Source organism: Arachis hypogaea, chromosome 13, assembly GCF_003086295.3.
Source record: "Arachis hypogaea cultivar Tifrunner chromosome 13, arahy.Tifrunner.gnm2.J5K5, whole genome shotgun sequence".
In the NCBI taxonomy this organism is placed as follows: domain Eukaryota; kingdom Viridiplantae; phylum Streptophyta; class Magnoliopsida; order Fabales; family Fabaceae; genus Arachis; species Arachis hypogaea.
This window is the reverse complement of record NC_092048.1, coordinates 102,480,939-102,496,093: the sequence shown is the minus strand read 5'-3', so window position 1 is coordinate 102,496,093 and position 15,155 is coordinate 102,480,939. Positions and strand designations below refer to the sequence as shown.

At 37.9% G+C, this 15,155-nt stretch overlaps 1 non-coding gene across 1 annotated transcript; it reads right to left on the bottom strand.

Annotated features, from left to right (window-relative positions):
* Positions 1 to 13,739: 13,739 nt before the first annotated feature.
* On the bottom strand, positions 13,740 to 13,847 carry LOC112738854 (small nucleolar RNA R71). The gene has a single exon (XR_003169807.1). It is a non-coding gene; the product is annotated as a small nucleolar RNA R71 (small nucleolar RNA).
* Positions 13,848 to 15,155: the final 1,308 nt, after the last annotated feature.

The following is a 15,155-nucleotide window of genomic DNA, read 5'->3' as shown; positions in this document are numbered from 1 at the left end:
CAACAAGCTCCAATATTCAAACTAACATCATATATTTCATAAAATTCAAAACCTAATACTCACAATATATCAATTTACAAGGGTTTTTGAGAAACCTTACCTTATCCACTGAAATTTGGGATAGAACCCAACAATTCCTCATTAATGATTAGTACCTAAATAATCAAAACACAAAATTTCACTCAAAACCAAAATCCAAAAATTCGAATTTCTTAGGGCATAGGAAAGGAGAGGAAATTTCTAGTTCTTACCTACACAAGTTAGATAGAACTAATGGCTCGACGAGAGCTTCGTGTAGTCGCTGACGGCACGCGAATCGGAGTACGGTAGCTCAAGTTATGGCCACCAGAAGTTGTATGTGAATAGTAACACTTCTCTCTTCTCCTCTCTTCTCACTTGCAGCTGCTATGGCTATGTTTGATGATGAATGAGGCTGAATGACCTTCATTAATAAACTTATATATGTTGGGCTTGGGTCCAACTTGGGCCCGGTCCAATCCGTTAGCGTTTTTGGCGCCAAAGCTTTAAAATTAGCGCTCGGTTTTCAACTTTAATTTATTTCCTAAGATTTTCTACTGTTTTTATTATTCTCGCATAGTACCAGACAGATTTAAGCCGGTACTGCCAGTAAATTTATCGGTACGCGTTTTTACGCAATTTTCCGAAGAAAATTACATTTTTCAACTCAGAAAAATCTACAGAGTCAAATTATCATATTTATGTTTTCTAATTAATATTCTAAATTTTTGGAACCTATTTTGGGACCATTAATTTATTATTATTTTACGTTAATTAATCAATTAATTATTTCCGGTTCTTACATTTTCCCCACCAAATAAGAAATTTTGCCCTCAAAATTTGGTTTACCCATCATCTTCATTAAATGTTCTCTTAACTTAAACCTATCTCTCTCTATTCACCTTTCCATTCCTCTACGTCAACTCAATTTCCTATTTACATCATTCATTCTTATTTATAATGCCATATCTTAACCGAATTCAAGCCTATGATGTACTCATCCGATCCTTCTCATTCTTAGGTCCCTTCAGTCAACCTCAATACTACATCAGCATTTCAATTCAATGTTCTTCAAATCTATCTTGCAAAACCAACAATATATTCATTACCATCTATGCACAAATTCAATTACACCTGTAATCATCTCCAAAGCCTACTCCGAATCAATCTAATCTCACAGCCCCAATTAAATTCAGTTTCTTAGAAACCCTTATTTACCTTAACCCACTAAGCTCTTCAAGTATTCAAGCCTAAGATACGTCTAGTCACCATTCTACTACTTCTATTCGCAACTATACCAATTCTAATATTAAAATATTTTCTACAGCTCCAAGTACAATATCCATCAATTTCCAACCATTCCAAACCATTCAAATTCATTATTCTCCAAAGCAATTTCACCACACATAATACACATACACACATTTAATCAACCAATACATATAATTTTAACCTATCTTAAGGCCACTAAGTAATTAACTAAGTCAATTATTCAGTCAAGTTATACATCATTATAGGATTACTAAAACCTAGGCTTACTTCTGAACTTCCTCAACTTAATCCAAATAAGTTTTACACTCATCCTAAGACTAAGTAATAACTTAGGGCTTTGTAGCATCTCTATGCCTAACTCAAGGTCTCATTAAATCCTCAATCTCAATAATTGTATTACCTAGAACCTCAACAATAACTAGGATACCTACTCATGTTATTCATCTTTAAGTGTAACACTACAACTCGACATACTAAGCAACTAATGAATTTTCACTTACCATAATTGAATCAAATGTTAAACTCAGCCAAAAATTCAAGCCTAAATTTATTTTCACTTATTTCTCTCCTTCCCTACTTACCTCTGCACTCTGTAATTCACCATGTACCAAATGTTATATTAACCACCTTATAATCTACACGTAGAAACCAAAGTCAAGTGTGAAAATTCTTGGGTGACAGCTTAACTCAAAATCGTAGTCCTTTAGTAATTACATCCATCTCCACGGAGGTAGTTTCCTCCTCGCTCCACATCCTCAACATAGCACAAATGTAGCAGGTTCCAGATCGTGAATCAAAGAATCCACTTCGTACGGCCTCAACCCTCATGATGCATAAACCACTACATCCTAATGTTGCATTGGAGCACACTCCAAGACTTCCAACGAAGCGTCATCGTAGATCCCAATTGGTTTACAGGATTCTAGCAACACAGATATTGGTTCTGTAGTTAAGCTTTTCTTTTAAGTTTTGAAGAATTTTCTCCCATAATCTGACGTTCACACCAATGGGCACATTTGTGTGTCGACTCAGTTATCAGTAATGCCATTTGCAAAACCGAAGCTTTACAACTCCTCGTAAGGTCGCACGCTCACCGGTTTCATCCTTCGTGTTCATAAGTTGTGTCCTAAGGAACTAACATATGGATGGTTGCATCTAGGAATTGCATGCGATGTCGAAATGAGCTCAAGTTATCTGAAGGGATACCAAACTCAAAAGAGAGCAAACAATTTCGAATGGTATTCGTAAGAAATTAAAAAGATACATTGTGTTGTGATCATACAAGGTTGTAGGAAATAAGAAAATGCACCAGAAGGAGAATTAAAGTGCACCTCAAGAAAGAAATTATAAATTAAGAATCCTTGAAAGAAACAACAAGGCATATTGAATCAAAATATGTCTTCGTTGATGGTTTATCTCAACAGTAATCTCACTCACACTTGATTGGGTCGAAATGAGCTTAGGCTCATGTCAACGGGTACGAGTTTTGGGCGAGGATACATGAAAGCAAGGGTTTAATTTATTATCAAGAAAGATCACTGAATAAAGTACTTCAACTCGGGTTACAAAAGAAAGACAGATCGGGTCATACGCATTTATTGGTAATCTCTCTCTCGTATTAGGTCTCCCAATGCCATTCTCTTTCACCTTTATCTGATGGTAACCGGATCTTAAATCAATTTAAAAAAAAACACTCCAACTCCTTGCAACTGATCCATTAAGTCATCTATCCTTGGCAACAGATACTTGTTCTTCACAGTCACTTTGTTCAACCGTCAGTAATCCACGCAGAGTCGCATTCATCGCCAAGAGTATATAACCCTCAGCTACAACTGTCCCTCCTTCCACGAAGTATTCGACTACTTAATATCGCCAACCTAATTCAAGTCGTTAAGGTACTTCATCTTTCATAACTCTATCGTGTCAATGCTCCCTCACGCATTCCACTGTGTCACTCAAATTAGTTGTCACTAAGAATCTGAATTGCTTGGCTGCCCACTAAAACTATCTTCTCTCGTTGGTTCCTCCGACGCTAAGTTTGGCCAGCCCAAACGACAACGTTCCATAAAATGAAATTAAGCTAAACTCTGGTCCTAAGCATGACGTTCAATCTGATATTCCTAGTTCTAAATCCTTGTCCCCATCATAAGTTAGTAAGGAGAGTCAGGTTACAACATCCTCAATGTAATTAAAACTCGATTATCATTCGTTACCTCAAAATGGAGATCCTTAACCATGTCGCTGAGACAGGTCCGCACCCTGGTCTTTCCTATAAGGACAACGTATAGAGATATACCCTGACAATCCGCAGGGGTAACATCCACTAAACCCAGCCATGCATGATGCTTCCGGATGGTATCTTCCACATCTCAGGCACTTTAGCTCCTCTTGTTGAACCCACGCCTGCTTACCTCTTCCTCTTGCCTGGTGATATTGGTCATGGTTAGTCTCTCCAATATTTCCTTAACCTTGGGATCGCTGAGGGGCATGTCTACCCTTCTTGAAGTTCTGGCCTCTTGATGGAACATACTTTCCACGACCTCTGCTACTAGTACCGCCATGATCATCTCTCACCAAAGTCGTCTCCTTGGCATAATCTTCAACAATTCTTGCCTTGTTCACCAATTCAGAGAATCTCCGAGTCTCTAATGGAGTCACAACACTCATAATGTTTCCCCTCAGACCTCCTTGGTACCTTATGCACTTCTAACCCTCATAGGACTCAGGGGCTCCTCGACATACCCTTGAGAACCTACAGAGCTCATCAAACTTACTCGTATACTCGACCACAAACATTGAACCTTGCTTCAGCTGCATAAGCTCTAACTCTCTGGCCTCTCTTACTGATTCAGAAAAATACTTCTTGTAGAAAGCAGTCCAAAACAGCTCCCATGGAATATCCATATTCTATAGTTGCAGAAATTGACACTCTCTCTGCCACCAATGCTGAGCTTCTCCCACCAATTGATAAGCCGCATATTCCACGAACTGATTATTCGGGACATGTTGAGTTTGTAGTGCACACTCCACAGCTTTGAACCAGTTGTCTGCTTCAGCGGGATTTGTTGTTCCCTTGAAAATTGGGGGATCAACTTTTAAGAAAGCGGTTAGTTTCATCAGGACACCATCCAAATTGGGCTCGATCCCTTCTCCGTACCCAGTTCCAGCTGGTAGTCCTATCCTTTCCATAGCTTGAATCGCGGCAGTAGCGTTCACTTGCATAGAGTTATCCAAGTTAGTCATCGTGGCCATAAACCCGGCATGGTCGTTAGGGGTTGATTATCCTCACAATCTCTTCGAGTACGTATCTGACCTTGTCTGTGAGTCGCCATTTAGGGTCCTGTCCACACCAAACAATCGATATAAAGGTGATCAGTCTCAATATCAAAATCCTAGTGCTTCAATTATCCTAAAATGGTACTCACAAACAAGCATTCTATACATATATCAAGCCAATAACCGAAATAGCATGAAAGAAAAATGACACAGAGTATGCAATGAAGCACAATCGGTCCATCCCTCAGGCTCATGAGGATGAACCGCTCTGATACCATTAAATGTAACACCCTAATTATCCTAAGCCTTACCTCTAGCCATAAAGTAAAGGTTAATCAAAGGTTACGATAATTCTAAGGCTTATACAATATCTATATATAGAAAGGAATAATAGTTCTAGAAGCCCGATGAAGAATTAGGCTCAAAAACAGAGTTTCAGAATCGCAAACGCTCACACGAAGCTAAAGCGTAAGGTACAAGGTATAGATACAAGAGAATAGAACATATATAGATATAAGAGTATAATAATCATAAAGAACTAGCCACAGCCTGCGGAGTTTAAGCCAACTAGTATATACAGACATACAGAATTTTGAAAGTTAAAACAGCAAATACAAAATATCTCTCTCAAAGTAACCCTCTAAGGCAATATAAATACAAAAGTGAGAGAACTAATCAAAATAACCAAATGACTCCAACATGAGATAAATATCCTCCAACAAGGAGGAGTAGTAGCCACCTTTACTAAGGTGAATTCGTTCTCTTAATCCCCTTTTCTTATGTTATTTTTCTGCTTTCTGTCATGTTTTATAGTCTGTTCTCTTGTTCTTGTTGCATGATCATCTATGTCATAAGGCTATAAAATGTTCCATATATCCCTCACCTTGCATAAAACAAAATTTTTAATTGAAAAAGAATTGAGAGATACATGAATTTTGAGTTATATAATAAGAATAGTCAATTATTTTATTGTGGTGGCATTACTTTTGTTTTTTGAATGTATGAATAAACAGTGCATATTTGAAGTTGAAATTAATAATGTTGGCTCTCGAAAGAATGATGAAAAAGGAAACGTATTATTGGTAATCTGAAAAATTCAAAATTGATTCTTGAAGCAAGAAAAAGCAGCAAAAAGAAAAAGAAAAAGAAAAAGCATGTTGAAAAAGAAAAAAAATATAATATATGCATGTGAAAAATAATAAAATGGTGAAAAAAAAGAAAAAATAATAAATAAATAAAAAATAGAAAAAGCCAATAGCCCTTTAAACCAAAAGGCAAGAGCAAAAAGCCAGTAACCCTTTAAACCAAAAGGCAAGGGTAAAAGGATCCAAAGATCCTAAGAATGTGCTTAAGAACTCTGGACACCTCTATCTGGGGATTCTAGCAAAGCTGAATCACAATCCGAAAGGGCTCACCCAGTTAAAGTGTCTGTGGCATTCATGTATCCAGTGGTAATACTGGAAAACAAAGTGCTTAGGGTCACGGCCAAGACTCTGAAAGCTGTATTCAAGAATAAAAAAGAACTGAACTAGGAGAGTCAATAATATCATCTGGATTCTAAGCTCCTACAGAGACCAACACTTCTGAGTTTCAATGGATAGTGAGATGCCAAAACTATTCAGAAGCAAAAAGCTACTAAGTCCCGCTCATCTAATTGAAACTGAGCTTCATTGAAAACTCAGAGATTTATTGTATCTTACTTTTCCTTTTATTCTACCATGCTTTTAGTTACTTGGGGACAAGCAACAGTTTAAGTTTCGTGTTGTGATGAGCAGATATTTTATACGCTTTTTGGCATTATTTTCATATAGTTTTAGCGTGTTTTGTTGAATTTTTATTAAGTTTTCATAAGTTTTAGTGTAAAATTCATATTTTTGGATTCTACTTTGAGTTTTTGTGTTTTTATGCTATTTCAGGTATTTTATGGCTGAAATTGAGGAGCTGGAGCAAAAGTCTGATTCAGAGACAGACAAAGCACTGTAGATGCTGTCCGGATCTGACCTCTTTGCACTCGAAAGAGCTTTTCTGGAGGTACAGAAGTCCAAATGGAGCGTTCTTAACGTCTATAAAAGGCTGACTTTTAGAGCTTTCCAGCAATGTATAATAGTACATACTTTGCTTCAGAATTAAAGGTCCAAAACTGGTGTCCAACGCCAGCCTCCTGCCCCAGTCCAGGCGTCCAGCGCCCAAAGGAGGAGACCAACGTCCAAATGCCAAAAGAGGACCCCCTAGCCAGCGTTCAATTCCCTAGAGGCCTCATAGCACGTGGATCTCATCAAAGCTCAGCCCAAACACTCACCAAGTGGGCCCCAGAAGTGAATTTTAGCACTAAAAGATTGTTTTACCCTTTTTTATGTAATCCTTAGTCATTATTTTAGTATTTAAGGGATATTTTACAAAATCTTAGGGGGACTTTCAGCCATATTTTCGTGTATTATTATTGTGTTTTCTATCAGTATGAGTTTCTAAACCTCCTAGGTTGAGAGGAGGAGCCCTACTGAGTTTTATGGATTAACAAAAGTACTTCTGTTTCTTTCTGAATTCGTGTTTGATTCTCTATTCTAAGATGTATCTTTGTTCTTCATCAATATGAATGCATTGAACTGGCATAAGGTTATCACATTCTACATGGGTTCAGAGTGAGTCTATCTTCGGACAACGATGAACCACCAGCTTGATTATACATCTCTTAGACGGCTAATCCATGACTTCATTGGGAACTTCTCGAGACACCAGTTCAGCTGAAGTAAGGAGAGATTAGGGTCTTTGTGGTAGAGGCTAGAACCCAAAGGCGCAGCATTCTCTGATCTGGAAGATCCAATGTTTCCTGTGGCGTTTTGAGTAGGATCATTAAGGAGAATAGACTGCAGGAGCTTCACCTTCAATCAAACTGGATCTGCAGTAACCCTAGGGTTCAGATCTGGAGGAGTATTGGTGGTTGCTCAAACCCGCGTCAATCACATACAGCCTGCCACAGAAGAAATCATTCACAATTGATGAAGACAGTAATACCAAAGTTAATCCAGAAGGACAAAGCATCTCCAAGCCTTAACCACTTTCTTGTCATAGTTTACACTACTTCTGAGTTCTGAGTAATCTTTTCTCTCTATTCCTTTTATGCAATCACAAACATACCTACATCTCCTATTCACCTGACTAAGATCTGCAAGATAACCATAGCTTGCTTCAAACCACAATCCTCGTGGGATCAATCCTGACTCGCTCAGGTATTACTTGGACGACCCAATGCACTTGCTGGTACAGTTGTACGAATTGTGGGGATTCATGCACCAAGTTTTTAGCGTCGTTGCCGGGGATTGTTCGAGTTTGGACAACTGACGGATTATCTTATTCCTTAGATTAGGTATTGTCTTTAATTTTGTTAGAGTATCTTATTTTATTTTATTTTCTTCTTCTTTTTTTCAAAAAACATTTAAAAAAATCTTTCAAAACCTTTTCTTTCAAAAAAAAAATCTTTCAAAACTTGAGTCTTTTGTTTTTGTTCTTGTTCTTGTTCGAATTTATCAATTAACTTTCAAATCTTTTTAATTAATTAAGCTTCTATTTTTGAATTAAATAAATAAATAAAATAAAAACAAAAAATTTTAATTCTTGTTTCTCCTCTTGCTTCTTAATTTTTGAATTCTCTATCCCTCTCTTTTCGAATTCTTCTTCTCTCTTCTTCTATCTTTATTCTTCTTTTCTTTCTTCTTCACACCTTACAGGGAGTTCTCTATTCTTTGACATAGAGCTCTCATTCTTCTTCTTTCTTGTTTTCTGTTTCTTGTTTATGTATGCAGGAACACTGAAGTCCCTATGGATCTAAAGGAGAATATACGAATTAGGAGACCTCTGAGTTCTTATACATTTGACACTCCTATTAACTCAGATGACTTTAAGGTCAACCTAGACCAGATCCTGCTATTACGGCAAAAGTGCCAGTTTTAGGGACACCCACAAGAAGACCCCGGTAAGTTCATCTCCGACTTCCTGCTGTTTTGTGACACTATAGAGGCCAATGGAGTGGACCCTATAGTCCCCAAGCTAAAACTCTTCCCATTTGCTCTGAGTGATCAAGCAAATGAATGGTGGCATGTTGAACTTAGAGGAAGTGTGAACACTTGGGATACAGTTGTTAACAACTTTCTAAACAGGTTCTCTCCCTCACAGAGACTAGTGAAGCTAGTGACAGATGTCTAGACCTTCAGGCAGAAGGAAAGCGAGTCCCTCCGTGATGCTTGGGAGAGGTACAAGCTGATGTTCAGAAATTGCCCTCCCATGTGTTGTCTGGATGGGGAAAGATGATCATCTTCTATGAAGCTATCTCTGAGATGGCCAGAGAGACAATAGATCACTTTGCAGGCGGTTCTCTGGACCTTATAGAGACACATAAAAAGGTAGATGAGCTTATTGAGCTGGCTGCCAATAACCAGTACTTACACCCCTGTGAGGAGACCCCAGTCAGAATAGAAGTTCTAGACATGGAGACTATAGTCGTATCCCCTGCTGCGGTTTATAGTGCTCCTAGTGCTATGAGTAGTAACCACCCTCAAGGAGACACTCACACCTACGACCAGTGGACACTTGAGCAGGTTAACACTTCTCCCACTGAGTTGTTTGAGGAAGTGCATCCCTATAGGGCCCTCACAAAAAGCCTGATGCTCTCTGGGAGGGAAACTTTAAAAGAAGGTGAGACAGTAGTGTTCACCAAAGAGGCCAAACCTCAGAGTCTGCTACTGAAGGGTTGAAGGCAATCAAGAACCAAGAGGATCCTGAGAATGCCATTGAGCACACCCCTACAGAGGAGAAGGAACCTCAAGTTGAATCTTCTTTGGGTGTGCAAGAGGAGCCTGTGATTACCACAGAGCACCCCCTTGCAGAGGTAAAAGAGTCTCAAGAGCTATCTTTCCTTGGCGTGTAGAAAGAACCGGCAGATGAGCAGTTGGCTCATTTTCCAGCAGCCCTTAAGGAACTGTAATTCAATATCTCTATTGCAAAGTGATGAGCAGATAATTTATACGCTTTTTGACATTGTTTTTAGTATGTTTTTAGTAGGATCTAGTTACTTTTAGGGATGTTTTCATTAGTTTTTATGTTAAATTCACATTTCTGGACTTTACTATGAGTTTGTGTATTTTTCTGTGATTTCAGGTATTTTCTGGCTGAAATTAAGGGACTTGAGCAGAAATCAGATTTAGAGGTTGAAGAAGGACTGCTGATGCTGTTGGATTCTGACCTCCCTGCACTCAAAGTGGATTTTCTGGAGCTACAGAACTCAAAATGGCGCGCTTCCAATTACGTTGAAAAGTAGACATCCAGGTCTTTTCAGCAATATATAATAGTCCATACTTTGGCCAAGAATAGATGACGTAAATTGGCGTTCAACGCCAGCTCTCTGCCCAATTCTGGCGTCCAGCGCCAGAAAAGGATCCAAAACCAGAGTTGAACGCCCAAACTGGCACAAATACTGGCGTTCAACTCCACAAATGGCCTCTGCACGTGCAACACTTAGGCTCAGCCCAAACACACACCAAGTGGGCCCCGGAAGTGGATTCATGCATCAATTACTTACTCATGTAAACCCTAGTAGCTAGTTTATTATAAATAGGACCGTTTACTATTGTATTAGGCATCTTTGGTCTCAGTTTTAATCCATTATTCATCTTAGGAGACTATTGATCACGCTTTAGGGGGCTGGCCTCTCGGCCATGCCTGGACTTTCACTTATGTATTTTTAACGGTAGAGTTTCTACACTCCATAGATTAAGGTGTGGAGCTCTGCTGTTCCTCAAAGATTAATGCAAAGTACTACTGTTTTCTATTCAATTCATCTTATTTCGCTTCTAAGATATCCATTCGCACCCAAGAACGTGATGAAGGTGATGATTATGTGTGACGCTCATCACCATCTCCCCTATGAACACGTGTCTGACAAACACTTCCGTTCTACATGAAATAAGCTAGAATGAATATCTCTTAGATCTCCTAACCAGAATCTTCATGGCGTAAGCTAGAATGATGGTGGCATTCAAGAGAATCCGGAAAGTCTAAACCTTGTCTGTGGTATTCCGAGTAGGATTCGATGATTGAATGACTGTGATGAGCTTCAAACTCGTGAGTGCTGGGCGTTAGTGACAGACGCAAAAGGAGGGTGAATCCTATTCCAGCATGATCGAGAACCGACAGATGATTAGCCGTGCTGTGACAGAGCATGTGAGCATATTTTTCACTGAGAGGAGGGGATGTAGCCACTGACAACGGTGATGCCCTTGTATAAAGCAAGCCATGGAAAGGAGTAAGACTGATTGGATGAAGATAGCAGGAAAGCAGAGTTTCAGAGGAACGAAAGCATCTCCATTCGCTTATCTGAAATTCTCACCAATGAATTACATAAGTATTCCTATCCCTATTCTATTATTTAGTATTCGAAAACATCATTATCAATTTATATCTGCCTAACTGAGATTTGCAAGGTGACCATAGCTTGCTTCATACCAACAATCTCCATGGGATTCGACCCTTACTCACGTAAGGTATTACTTGGACGACCCAGTACATTTGCTGGTTAGTTGTATCGAAGTTGTGAACCATGGTATTGGCACCATGTTCTTGGCGCCATTGCCAGGGAAAGAAAGAGCCATGAATTTTACATAATTAAAGTGTAATCACGATCGCGCGTACCAAGTTGCTCACGTTGCCAGGGATTGTTCGAGCCTGGACATCACAATTTCGTGCACCAAGTTTTTGGCGCCGTTGCCGGGGATTGTTCGAGTTTGGACAACTGACGGTTCATCCTGTTGCTCAGATTAGGTAATTTTCTTTTTATTTTATTTTCAAAAGTTTTTCAAAAAAAAAAAATCTTTCGAAAATTTTTCTTTTGTTTTCGAAAAAATATAAAAATGTTTTCAAAAATTTATTCAAAATTTTAATGAATGAATTCTAGTGTTTCATGAAGCATGTGAAGCCTGGCTGGCTGTGAAGCCATGTCTAAATTTATTTGGTCTGAGGCTTGCAATTTGTTATCAAGAGCAATATACTCTGATGTTAAAATGCTGAAGCTTGGCTGGCCATTGGCCATGTCTAGTGTTTTGGACTGGAGCTTTCATTGAAAGCTTGGCTGGCTCATGAGCCATGTCTAATTCCTGGACTGAAGCTTTAGACTAAGAATGCAAGATTCCTGGAATTCATGAAAAAAATTTTGGAATCCTTATTTTTTCTTTTTCATATAATTTTCGAAAAATCCAAAAAAATTAGAAAATCATAAAAATCAAAAATATTTTTCTGTTTCTTGTTTGAGTCACGAGTCATGTTATAAGTTTGGTGTCAATTGCATATGCATCTTGCATATTTCGAAAATTTCATGCATTCATGGTGTTATTCATGATCTTCAAGTTGTTCTTGGTAAGTCTTCTTGTTTGATCTTGATGATTTTTTGTTTTGTGACTTTTCATGTTTATCATATGCATTCTTGAATTCTTAGTGTCTAAGCATTAAATAATTCTAAGTTTGGTGTCTTGCATGTTTTCTTTGCATTAAAAATTTTTCAAAAATATGTTCTTGGTGTTCATCATGATCTTCAAAGTGTTCTTGGTGTTCATCTTGACATTCATAGCATTCTTGCATGCATTCATTGTTTTGATCCAAAATCTTCATGCATTGCATCTCTTTAGTGTTTTTCTCTCTCATAAAAAAAATCAAAAAAAAATATCTTTCCCTTTTTATCTCATCAAATTCGAAAATTTGAATTGACATTTTCAAAAATTTTTAAAATCAAATTGTTTCTCATGAGTCAAATCAAATTTTCAATTTGAAAATCTTGTCTTTTTCAAAATCTTTTTCAAAAATCAAATCTTTTTCAAAATTCTTAGTTATTTTCAAAAATTCCAAAAATATTTTTCAAAAATCTTTTTCTTATTTTTATACCAAATTTTCGAAAATAATAATAACAATTAATATTTTGATTCAAAAATTTCAAGTTTGTTACTTGCTTGTTAAGAAAGATTCAAACTTTGAGTTCTAGAATCATATCTTGTGATTTCTTATGAATCAAGTCATTAATTGTGATTTTAAAAATCAAATCTTTTTCAAAACTAACTTCAATCATATCTTTTCAAAAATATCTTCTTATCTTACCTTTTTCAAAAAGTTGGTTTCAAAATATCTTTTCTAACCTCCTAACTTCTTATCTTTTCAAAATTTGTTTCAACTAACTAACTAACTTTTTGTTTGTTTCTTAAACTTTTTCAAAACTACCTAACTAACTCTCTCTCTCTAATTTTCGAAAATATCTTCCCTCTTTTTCAAAAATTTCTTTTTAATTAACTAATTATTCTTATTTTTATTTTTGATTTTAAAAATTTTCGAAAAATACTAACATTTTTCAAAAACCATTTTCGAAAATCACTAACCCTTTTTCAAAAATTATTTTCGAAAATTCTCCCTCTCCCATCTTATTCTATTTATTTATTCATCTACTAACATCTCATCTCACATCTCTGCCATCCTCACAGTTGTGTTTCTTTCTTTACATCACACTCTTTGTCTCCCTCTTTTCTTCCACTCACAAAGGGATCCCTATACTGTGGTATAAAGGATCCATATTATTATTATTATTTTTTCTGTGCCCTCGTCTTTGTCATATGAGTAGGAGCAAGGATAAGAATATTCTTGTTGAAGCAGATCCAGAACCTGAAAGAACTCTGAAGAGAAAATTAAGAGAAGCTAAATTACAACAATCCAGAGATAACCTTTCAGAAATTTTCGAACAGGAAGAGGAGATGGCAGCCGAAAATAATAATAATGTAAGGAAGATGCTTGGTGACTTTACTGCACCTAATTCCAATTTACATGGAAGAAGCATCTCCATTCCTGCCATTGGAGCAAACAACTTTGAGCAGAAACCTCAATTAGTTTCTCTGATGCAGCAGAACTGCAAGTTTCATGGACTTCCATCTGAAGATCCTTTTCAGTTCTTAACTGAATTCTTGCAGATATGTGATACTGTTAAGACTAATGGAGTAGATCCTGAAGTCTACAGGCTCATGCTTTTCCCTTTTGCTGTAAGAGACAGAGCTAGATTATGGTTGGACTCTCAACCCAAAGACAGCCTGAACTCTTGGGATGAGCTGGTCACGGCTTTCTTAGCCAAGTACTTTCCTCCTCAAAAGCTGAGCAAGCTTAGAGCTGATGTTCAAACCTTCAGACAGAAAGAAGGTGAATCCCTCTATGAAGCTTGGGAAAGATACAAACAGTTGACCAAAAAGTGTCCTTCTGACATGCTTTCAGAATGGACCATCTTGGATATATTCTATGATGGTTTATCTGAGTTATCAAAAATGTCACTAGACACTTCTGCAGGTGGATCCATTCACCTAAAGAAAACGCTTGCAGAAGCTCAAAAACTCATTGACATGGTTGCTAATAACCAGTTCATGTACACTTCTGAAAGGAATCCTGTGAATAATGGGACGCCTATGAAGAAGGGAGTTCTTGAAGTTGATACTCTGAATGCCATATTGGCTCAGAATAAAATATTGACTCAGCAAGTCAATATGATCTCTCAGAGTCTGCATGGAATGCAAGCTGCATCCAACAGTACTCAAGAGGCTTCTTATGAAGAAGAAGCTTATGATCCTGAGAACCCTGCAATAGCAGAGGTGAATTACTTAGGTGAACCTTATGGAAACACCTATAACTCATCATGGAGAAATCATCCAAATTTCTCATGGAAGGATCAAAAGCCTCAACAAGGCTTTAATAATGGTGGAAGAAACAGGTTTAACAATAATAAACCTTTTCCATCATCCACTCAGCAACAGACAGAGAACTCTGAACAAAATGCTTCTAATTTAGCAAATCTAGTCTCTGATCTATCTAAGGCCACTGTGAGTTTCATGAATGAAACAAGGTCTTCCATTAGAAATTTGGAAGCACAAGTGGGCCAGCTGAGTAAAAGGATCACTGAAATCCCTCCAGTACTCTCCCAAGCAATACAGAAGAGAATCCAAAAGGAGAGTGCAAGGCCATTGACATAAGCAAAATGGCCGAACCTGTGAGGAGAGGAGAGGACGTGAATCCCAAGGAGGAAGACCTCCTGGGACGTCCAGTGATCAATAAGGAGCTTCCCTCTGAGGAACCAAAGGACTCTGAGGCTCATCTAGAGACCATAGAGATTCCATTGAACCTCCTTATGCCCTTCATGAGCTCTGATGAGTATTCCTCTTCTGAAGAGAATGAGGATGTTACTGAAGAGCAAACTGCCAAGTTTCTTGGTGCAATCATGAAGCTGAATGCCAAATTATTTGGCATTGATACTTGGGAAGTTGAACCTCCCTTGTTCATCAATGAACTAAGTGATCTGGATCAACTGACATTGCCTCAAAAGAGACAGGATCCTGGAAAGTTCATAATACCTTGTACCATAGGCACCATGATCTTTAAGGCCCTGTGTGACCTTGGTTCAGGAATAAACCTCATGCCCCTCTCTGTAATAGAGAAACTGGGAATCTATGGGGTGCAAGCTGCTAAAATCTCATTAGAGATGGCAGACAGTTCAAGAAAACAGGCTTATGGACAAGTAGAGGACATGT